The sequence below is a fragment of the Lactuca sativa genome, chromosome 5 (genome assembly GCF_002870075.4).
Source record: "Lactuca sativa cultivar Salinas chromosome 5, Lsat_Salinas_v11, whole genome shotgun sequence".
In the NCBI taxonomy this organism is placed as follows: Eukaryota; Viridiplantae; Streptophyta; class Magnoliopsida; order Asterales; family Asteraceae; genus Lactuca; species Lactuca sativa.
Genome location: NC_056627.2, coordinates 98,018,065 through 98,028,036, shown reverse-complemented (window position 1 = coordinate 98,028,036; position 9,972 = coordinate 98,018,065).

The following is a 9,972-nucleotide window of genomic DNA, read 5'->3' as shown; positions in this document are numbered from 1 at the left end:
CCGATTTTGAGCATCATTTGCAGTCTACATAAGGTATAAAGTCTATACCTTGTTTGTTCTTTTGATAGATCCCATTTTGTGGAGTTTTAGGGCTTTTCTAAGCCAATTTGGTCACCAACCGTGATTGCAAGCATGGTTAGGGGTTGATGTTTCAGATCTAGGCTCTTAGAGGGGTTACAAGGCAAAAAGGAGTGACTCTTGCACTCAAAGAAGGCCCCATGCATTGTAAGAGACTGTTTTAGGACCTTTTGAGCTGAAAGTCCCATGCAAGCACGTAAAGGTTGTAACTTTACGTGCTAGATCGATTGTAGAAGCATAAATCTATCTTTTGATCAAGGATTGTACATCAGAAATCGAAGATTTAGTGAGAGGATGTGACTAACTCGACGAGTCCATTCTTGGACTCGGCGAGTCCAAGGTTTTTGTCCTATATCAGTTGAGGGTCATAAGGACCAAGTTGAGTGTGGAAAGGTTTTAAGGGGGTCCCGGGGAGTGACCCAACGTTCTAGACTAAGCCATTGTTTTGGAAGTTCATGGGACTCGGCGAGTGCATGAGCAGACTCAGCAAGTCTAAGGCAAACTTCTTAAGGATGAAGATGAACAACTCGGCGAGTCAAGGACAGGACCTGTATATCAGTTGAAGATGAACTCGACGAGTTGTTCATACAACTTGGCGAGTCAGATGAGGATTCAGTCGATGTTCATTTAGAAGGAAAACTCGTCAAGTCATCGCCTAAATCGACGAGTATAGACGAGTTTAAGGACAAATGGAAGGATAAGGAGTCGGCAAGTTGGCGAGCCAACTCGACAAGTCAGGTCAACTAGAAGTTGACTTTGACTTTGAGTTGGTCAGGGGTAAAATGGTCATTTTACCCTAAGAACAGTTAGCATTGTATGATTAAGTGTTTTGTGGGAATTATAGCCGGAGGATTTCCGGCAGCGACAACAGTCAGAGGATTGCCACACAGATCAGCAGCTACTACGAGGTGAGTTACCTTCTGTAAGTCCCTAATCTGTCTGTGTATCAATCAGATCTGTTTGATAGTGCGGAATCCCAATCAAACGGATGATGTCAGATCAAATAGAAGAGAAGAAGAAGAAGAAGAAGAAGAAGAAGAAGAAGAAGAAGATGAATCTCAATGTATTAATGAATAGAATGATGATCCGGATACAAGAGATTCACACACACACTAACACACAATAGTTCTTCTGTCTCTCTGGCCGTAAACTCTCTAGGGTTCATCAATTTGTTCCTCACACCCTAATACCTATATTTATACTAGGGGAACATGGGCCGGACACACATGGGCCGTAAATGAGTTTACGGTCGTAAGGTGTTTACGGCCGTAAACTCAGCCGTAAACATGGCCATAAATTCATAAATATTACAGAAAAATACAATTGCCTATAAAAGTAAAGTATAAACCATATTTTGACCCAACAATCTCCCCCTTGGTTTATAGCTTTCTTTTCTTAATGACCCAACAAGCTCCACCTAAAAAGTAGCTGGCTTTCTTGATAATCTTCATTGGGAACTTGGCTTTAGCATTTATCTTCAATGAATGACTTCATCTTGAGCAGTTGGGCTTTTCTTCAGAGTTTGGCTTTGAATGCACGTCGGTGAGGAGGCTTGACGTACTGATTCTTGAAAGATAACGCTTTCAGCTTGAGAATCTTCAGAGAGAACTTTAGAGAGAACAAATCTTCTGGATCACTTCAGCAGGTTCATAGATAGCAGCAGACTGATTGAGGAGGCTTCAATGCAATCCGTCACATAATCTTCATTTGCAGCTTCACCTTGCTTCTGGGGTTGAAGGATTGAATGTTTAAAGAATAATCTTCATTTCTTGCTCCTTCGAATGCGAATTCTTCGATGCTCATGGACGAGGCTTTGGCTCAGAAATCTTCAACACAAACTCCACGAGTCTTATCTATACGTGAAATCACTTTTCAAGACAAAACAAAACTAAAAGAAAACTTAGCATACAAATTAAAACAGAAACAAAAATATTTTTGGATTTTTGATTTTTCTGAACAAGAAATAAAACAGAAATCACACTATTTTTTTTATTTTTCTTTGATTTTTGAATTTTTTTTGTTTTTATTATTATTTTTATTTTCATTATTTTTAATTTTTAATTCTCCCCTAATATCTAAATTAGACGAAACTATGAAAAATTTAACAAAAATAAAAATGATATCTAACTTTAAGAGTGATTTGGGATCAAAGTTTTTAGACAACCTTTATCCACTTGTCGATACCTTCCATATTCACATATTTGTCTGGTCGATCGTCGGTATTGTGGTCCACTTAAACACGAAAAAATTATGACAAATTTAGGACATACTATTTGTTACAAGACAAGGTGAACTTAAGTTCCTAAAAATTATATCTGATCCTAATTTCTTAGATATTATATCTTAAGGACCATTCATCTGACGACGACCAGGGATATTGTTGTACACCTAAATCGAGCAGCGAGATATACAGACAATCTGTATGAGTTCAATTTTAAGTGTACTGGAACGTGTTTCCCGCTTCCTGATATGCCCCAGCCATCAAGAACTTCCAGAGTACTCCTTACACCGGGTGAGCAGACAACCATTTAGAGAGAGAAGAGATTCAAAATTCTATTGCTAACTACTTCAGAGGGGTTGAGAAAAAGAAGGTTGCATATGCTGTGTACCAGGTCGGAATAGAAGTCGCGCAAAGGAGACAGCATATGGCTAACAGATAAGAAGTATTTCACACCTATATATATATATATATATATATATATATATATATATATATATATATATATATATATATATATATAGCCTGCAGAGAAATAGAGTTACATATGTTGTGTACCAGGTCAGATTGGAAGTCACGCAAAGGAGACAACATATGACTAACAGACGGAAAGAAAGAAAATGATATTCTACAGAACTAATTTATCGAATTTACCAGTAGCCCCATCCAACCGGAATTAAGGACAGAATCCGCACATCGAGGAAAAGTTAAACCACGGTTCTATGTACGGGTTCAATTAATGTGACGAGTAGATTCCCATATATATCTCCCTGCTCAACCTATCCGAGTGTCGTATTGTCAGGCTGAACGTATCTAACTAGGTCAAGATTTGTCAAGTCTATAAATTTCCTAAGTTCAACTCTCCCTAGTCAAGTCCATTTAAAATTTTTCGTGCCTACCGACGCATCAAGTCAGAGCATAGACCCTTCAACTTTGAGTATGTTACGCAAACTCAGATTGCCTGTTATCACTAGATAATATCACTTCCCAAAACAACTCCTGCAAGCACATTTCATAACCAACAATTTTTTAATTTTCTAATGTTTTTTTTTTTTTTTTTAATTTTCTAATTTTTGTTTTGTTTTTATTTCTCCCCCTAAATTTGTGCATAGGAGAGAAACGAAAGTAAATGCGCAAATTTAAACTATCTTAAAACAAAAATTAGTCTTTAAAGCGAATCAGCTTAAGAAAAACACAGGAGTATAGAGAAGAAAACGCAAACCGTAATTCACCGATTGAATCTGCATTCAGAAGGTATGAGAACAACAAACATAATCTCAGAACAGATCCAAAAATTCTTCACATCGTTAAGTACTAACCCCATTTGTGATCACTTCTTTTCTTCCCTTCCCGTAGAGGACACATTCCCCCAAACAATGTTCTGAGTGTTGTACAGTTGAGAGACGTCTCCTATCAAGTGCCAGGAACAGCCACTACCAACAAACCGAAGTCTGATGATATGCCTCCATAGCTGCTCCGACACAGAGCGGGATTAGTTGGTCTTTGGAACCCAATCCATTTTGAAACCGGGTCGACCTTTGTCATCCTTGCACGGTACTCTCTCCCATGACATGTCCTGCTTATCACAAACAGAAGACATAGAAATATTAGAATCGTTAGTTGATTTGGGAGATTGAGCCTTCGGAACCCATTTGTAGTTGGGATTAACCCATTCCTTTTTCGATCTGATGGGTGGCTCAGTACTTGCTTTTGAACTTGATGTCGGCCGTTGAGATGACTTTGATATTGGCTTCACGGGAGCATCTCTTAGATTTGACTTTTTGGCCGACATTCCCTTCTTGCCCTTGGGATTCAGATTCTTGGCCTTGGGAGTTGAATTCTTGGCCTTCTGCGCGTTCCAGTCATCATTGTCTGAACGTGACCTGGAAGGGTTTCTTTTGAAGTATCTCCCACTTGGAGCGTTTTTCCATCCTTGTGCGCAGTAGGGAACGTATGCGCGATTTGGACAGCTTCTGGCAATGTGTCCAGGTGTTCCATAGTGAAAACAAGTCTTTTTCTTCACTGTGAAGTTATCTCTTCCTGCCCCTGGTGGCGTATCCTTGCCTTGTCTCTTGTTGTTCCCATATGCACACTTACAACAGGCACTTTGTTGCGCTGGAATTGGTGGCCTGTATTTACCAACGGCAGGTTGATTAGAAGCAACAGATTTAGAGATCAAGGGGTCGTTTGTTTGTTAAGAAGAACTCCCCTTGTTCTCATCCTTTGCTACTTTACCTGCACATGTAACAGAAGCATCAGTATTTTCAACATTAATAACTCATCCTAACACAAATCCAGTTGGTTTTCCGTATTTAAGATGTGCCTCTCTGTCAATTTCTTCTTGTTTCATAGGGATGGATGTGTAGTTATGATTGTAAGGAGGAGGTACACTATCACACCCTAGACCCTTGTTTTGATTCCTTTTAAACTGCATGCTTTGGTTTATCATATCTGCAACCACCTCACTTGAGAAATCATATTTTCTAACATCAAGTTTGGCGGTTTCAAACTTTCCTTTCAAATATTCAACTTCAGCCACTAGCTCAGCATTTTGTTTGACTACATAATCATAGTTTTCACATTTGTTACTGTAGTCTTCCTGAAGTTTCCTAAAGTCCTTGGTTTTAGCTTCTAATTCAGCCTTCAGGGGTTTCTGTCCTTTCCTGAGTTGATATCCTTCATATCTCAGGTCCTCAACTTCTCTTTTAAATAAATCAATTTGATCCCTAAGAAATTTAATCGTATCTTCACATGATTGAGAACATGAAACTTCACATGAATGAGAACATGACACTTCATTGACTGGAAGGTTTACAGAACTCTTTAAAGCGTCAAGCTCTTCAATTACTTCAGCAATACTAAGACGATTGAGATCTTTTGTCTTCTTGATGATAGCTACGTTCATATCCCACGATTTCGGAAGTGAATTCAATAACTTTTTGTTTATCTCAGATTTAGACAAGAAGATCCCAGCTATATTCATCTCAGTAGTGAGTGTAGTAAATCGCTGCAACTGAGTTTCGAGGGTTTCTCCAGGGATAAAATCGAAAAAGTTGAAATTTTGTCTTAACGTCTCCTGACGACTCTCTTTCATGTTTTCAAATTCCCTCGTAGACCTTAAAATCAATTAAAAAAAACACAACTAAAAGCTAAGATAAAAATTAAACGTCAAACTTAAAATGCCCTTTTTTTTTTTTTAAATCAACCTTGAAAGTCAAAATTTAAAAAAATTAAACTCAAAAGTCAAACTGAAAAGCTAAATTTGAAAATTTAAAAGTCAAATGTGAAAGTCAAAGCTTAAAGTCAAAGGTCAAACTTGAAAGTCAAAGTCAAAATTTTAAAGTCAAAGGTCAACCTTGAAAGTCAAATTTTAAAAAGTCAAACTTAAAAGTCAAACTGAAAAGTTAAATTTGAAATTTTAAAGGTTAAACGAAAAAGTCAAAATTTAAAAACAAAGGTCAAACTTGAAAGACAAAATCAAAATTTTAAATAAAAAGTCAAAAACAAAAATCAAAAATAAAACAATTATTATTATTATTATTATTTAATTAATTAATTTATATATATATATATATATATATATATATATATATATATTTATTATTTTGGATGAAAAAGGAATTTAAAATAAAACGAAATTGAGTTTTGGGCTGTTTTTGTCAAAATTTCGAAAGTTGGATGCGACTAGTAGTGGTTAAATTTAAAATATCGGAAGGATTTCACAAGTGATCTGATGGTGGAGTTGGCAATGTGCGCTGAGTTGCTGAACCGGAGGTCGCAGGTTCGAGCCTTGGCACCTCTTTACTTCGCGTCCCCTTTCCATTTTTATTCGAAGCGCGCCTACTGATGCTTCCTAGCCGAGCCGATCTCCAAGCCGCAAACCGAGCCGAGCCGCAAGTCGCGAGCCGCCACGTCTGAGCCAATCTGCCGAGCCGAGCCGCAAACTCCGGAAACCCTAGCCGTAAACGCAAACCCCACTGCCGGCCGTGAACTGTTTCCGGCAGTAAGCTCCGGCTGAAAACCTTTAACGATTACGTGAAAAACAACGATTTTTCGACTTTAAAGCTCCAAAACTCGATCAAAAACCCCTTTTTATGAAAAACACAAAGAACAAACCCCCCCTTATTTTTGCGAGATCTATCCAAAAACGCAAAAATATTTCGAAAATAAGTTCAAATAATGCTCCAAAATAGAGTTTACGACCCAAGAACTCGGTGTTTACGGCCGTAAGCTTGGACCGTAAACACCAATTATTCAGATTCCAGACGAAACAATAATCCTTTTGACTGATACAACTTGGCTCTGATACCAATTGTAAGTCCCTAATCTGCCTGTGTATCAATCAGATCTGTTTGATGGTGTAGAATCCCAATCAAACGGATGATGTCAGATCAAATAGAAGAGAAGAAGAAAAAGAAGATGATGAATCTCAATGTATTAATGAATAGAATGATGATCCGGATACAAGAGACTCACACACAAACTAACACACAATAGTTCTTCTGTCTCTCTGGCCGTAAACTCTCTAGGGTTCATCAATCTGTTCCTCACACCTTAATACCTATATTTATACTAGGGGAACATGGGCCGGACACACATGGGCCGTAAATGAGTTTACGACCGTAAGGTGTTTACGTCCGTAAACTCAGCCGTAAACATGACCATAAATTCATAAATATTACAGAAAAATACAATTGCCCATAAAAGTAAAGTATAAACCATATTTTGACCCAACACCTTCCAGTAGCGGTGGGTCTACGACGACAATGTCGGCCCACCAGTAGGAGTTGTATGATTAGATGATTGTCTTTGTGATATCATCTAGGTTTGCTACTACCTGATATGTTATATGCTGGCATGATATGTTATATGTGATAGTAGTAGAGTTCGGTTGTTAGGACCGAATGGTAGGTCAGACACCCCGGATATGTCTGATAATATGTGCTGATATGTTTATATGCTGGCATGATATGTTATATGTGATAGAGGTAGTAGGAGGGGAATGATCCCCAAGTTCGGTTGTTAGGACCGAAGGGTAGTTCGGACACCCTAGATATGTCTGATAGTATGTTTACGTTATGATATATGTGATAGTAGCAGTAGGGGAGGAATAGTCTCCGAGGGTCGGTTGTTAGGACCGACGGGTAGGTCAGCACCCCAGAATGGCTTGACATGGGTAGGACGGCACCCCAGAATGGCCGCATGGGTAGGTCGGCACCCCAGAATGGCCATACCGGGTAGGTCGGGCACCCCAGAGTTGCCCGACAGTATGTATGCTATGTGATTGCATGGTATGTGGTACGATGGGGGAACTCACTAAGCTTCGTGCTTATAGTTTACAATTTTGGTTTCAGGTACCTTTTTAGCGAAGGGGAAGGAGCTGGCGCAGTTGCGGCACATCATACACACACTCTTTGTTTTCCGCATTATGAGTTATTCTGGGATTTGTACTCTGACATTATTATGTTTTTACGATTCGGTTTTTAGATACGAGACATGCTTTTAATAAATGATATGATCGGTTGATATTTTGATACAAATGTTGTGCAAATCACATAATAAAAAATGAAATTTTTGGTCGTGAAAATTGGATTGTTACACTAATAGAATATTACATTGTACATATTCTAATATGATTTTTAGAATGTTTAGAATATTCTACTGGATTTGCCAGATATATAGAATATTCTAAATATTCTACAAAAATATGTAAAAAATGAATTTTTTTGTATGTATTTTTTATTTTTTGGTATTTTTTAATTTTTATTTGGAAAATATATATTCCGAAAATAATATTGGAAATTTTTTTTAAAAATTTTGCATTTTAAAAATGTTTTATTTTATCTAATAAATGAGTGACTAGGATTGCGTCTCATGGTCTCACAAAATTAGGCTGTCTCACATGAACCTAACTATATATATATATATATATATATATATATATATATATATATATATATATATATATATATATATAGAAAAGGCAATAACATTAAAGGGCACCCCCAGCAAGGAGCTGGGAGGCACAAAACCAACAATTACATAGGTTTGATAGCTAGTCTAGGAGAAAACAGCCAAACACTCCCATCAATCACCACTTTTAACAGCCTACTATCAATCCAAAGAAGAGAGTCCCTTTGTATAAGGGCGAAAATGTCCTCCGCCCTTCTCCTCGGAGATTGAAAAGTAGCATCATTCCAATTCCTCCAAAGATTAATAAAAGTTGCACACCCGATATATATATATATATATATATATATATATATATATATATATATATATATATATATATATATATATATATATATATATATGTTCAAGTATTCTAACTAATTATTGTGCGGATATCGTATGCTATGAGAATTACTAAGAGAATAAGTTGTTTAGCAATACGAATACGTTCAACCTTACAAAAATATCGTCATATTTATGCATTCTCGTTAATTATTATTTATTTTTGTTCTCACGCATCGTTTTCACTCATTTTCATTTTGACAGAATACGACCCGATAAACATTATGACAGAAATAAGAATAATAATAATAAGTGTATAATAACCTTATAGTCGATTAAATTAGCGAGAATGTGTGTTAATGACAATAATTTATGTATTCGCATTGCTAAACAACTTATTCTCTTAGTAATTCTTATAGCATATGATATTCGCACAATAATTAGTTATAATAGAATAACCTAAGAATAAATGATTTTAAAGTAATTTTAAATTTAAAAAAATATTAAAGGGTATTCAAGTAATTTTATGATGTCATCCATTTTGAATATATCGGGTAAGTGATATAATTAAAAGAAATTGTTCCTATCTTTTAGTAATCACAACTAAGCTCTTATCTTTTGGGAGGATTCGATTGTATCTTCACCTGCAATGCAAAATAATCTCAATAATAGGCATTTATACAATAGTCGATTGCTATTGTTCTTCCGTAAACACTTTTGTTGATTGTAGTGTATGTGAAGGTTGAAGGTGAACAGATGTCGTCGATGATGAACAGAACTGGACGAAGTAAGTTTTCTAATCTATTATGAATGGTGTTTAACTGGAAAAGGAGTATAATCGTAGGCTTTATTCTTCTGATTCTTTACATTTAAGACAATTCTGAAAATCCTAAAATTACGTTTTTTTTGATTTTTTTTGTTATAGCCTCTGGTATGAAGTGTAATGTTGTAAAATCATATATGAATGTGCTTGAAATGTTAAATGTCGCAAAAATCATTCTTGTCTCTGAATGTGTAATCGAAATAGATAATCATAGCTTTTTTCAAATTTTAAAGCGTCTGATATCAATTTTTATGTTGAAAAATCGTTTATGATTATGTTTGAAAATCGTTCTTGTCTTTGAATGTGTATTCGTAATTGATAATAATAACTTCTTTCAATTTAAACACGATTGTGAAAACCCTAAAATTAGGGTTTTTAAAATTTTATTTTAGACTCTATTATGGAAGGTCAAAGAATGTAGTCGATGATTAATAGAACATAAATAATTAATTTTAGTAATCGACTTTGAATGGTGTTTAAGTACAAAAGTAGTACATTGATAGCCTCTGTTATGGCTTTTATATTCATTTATGATTTTTTTTAATTAAAAACTGATTAGTGTTATGGAATTACGAAAGGAACTAAATGTATTTAATATTGATTAAAGGAAAGTATGATT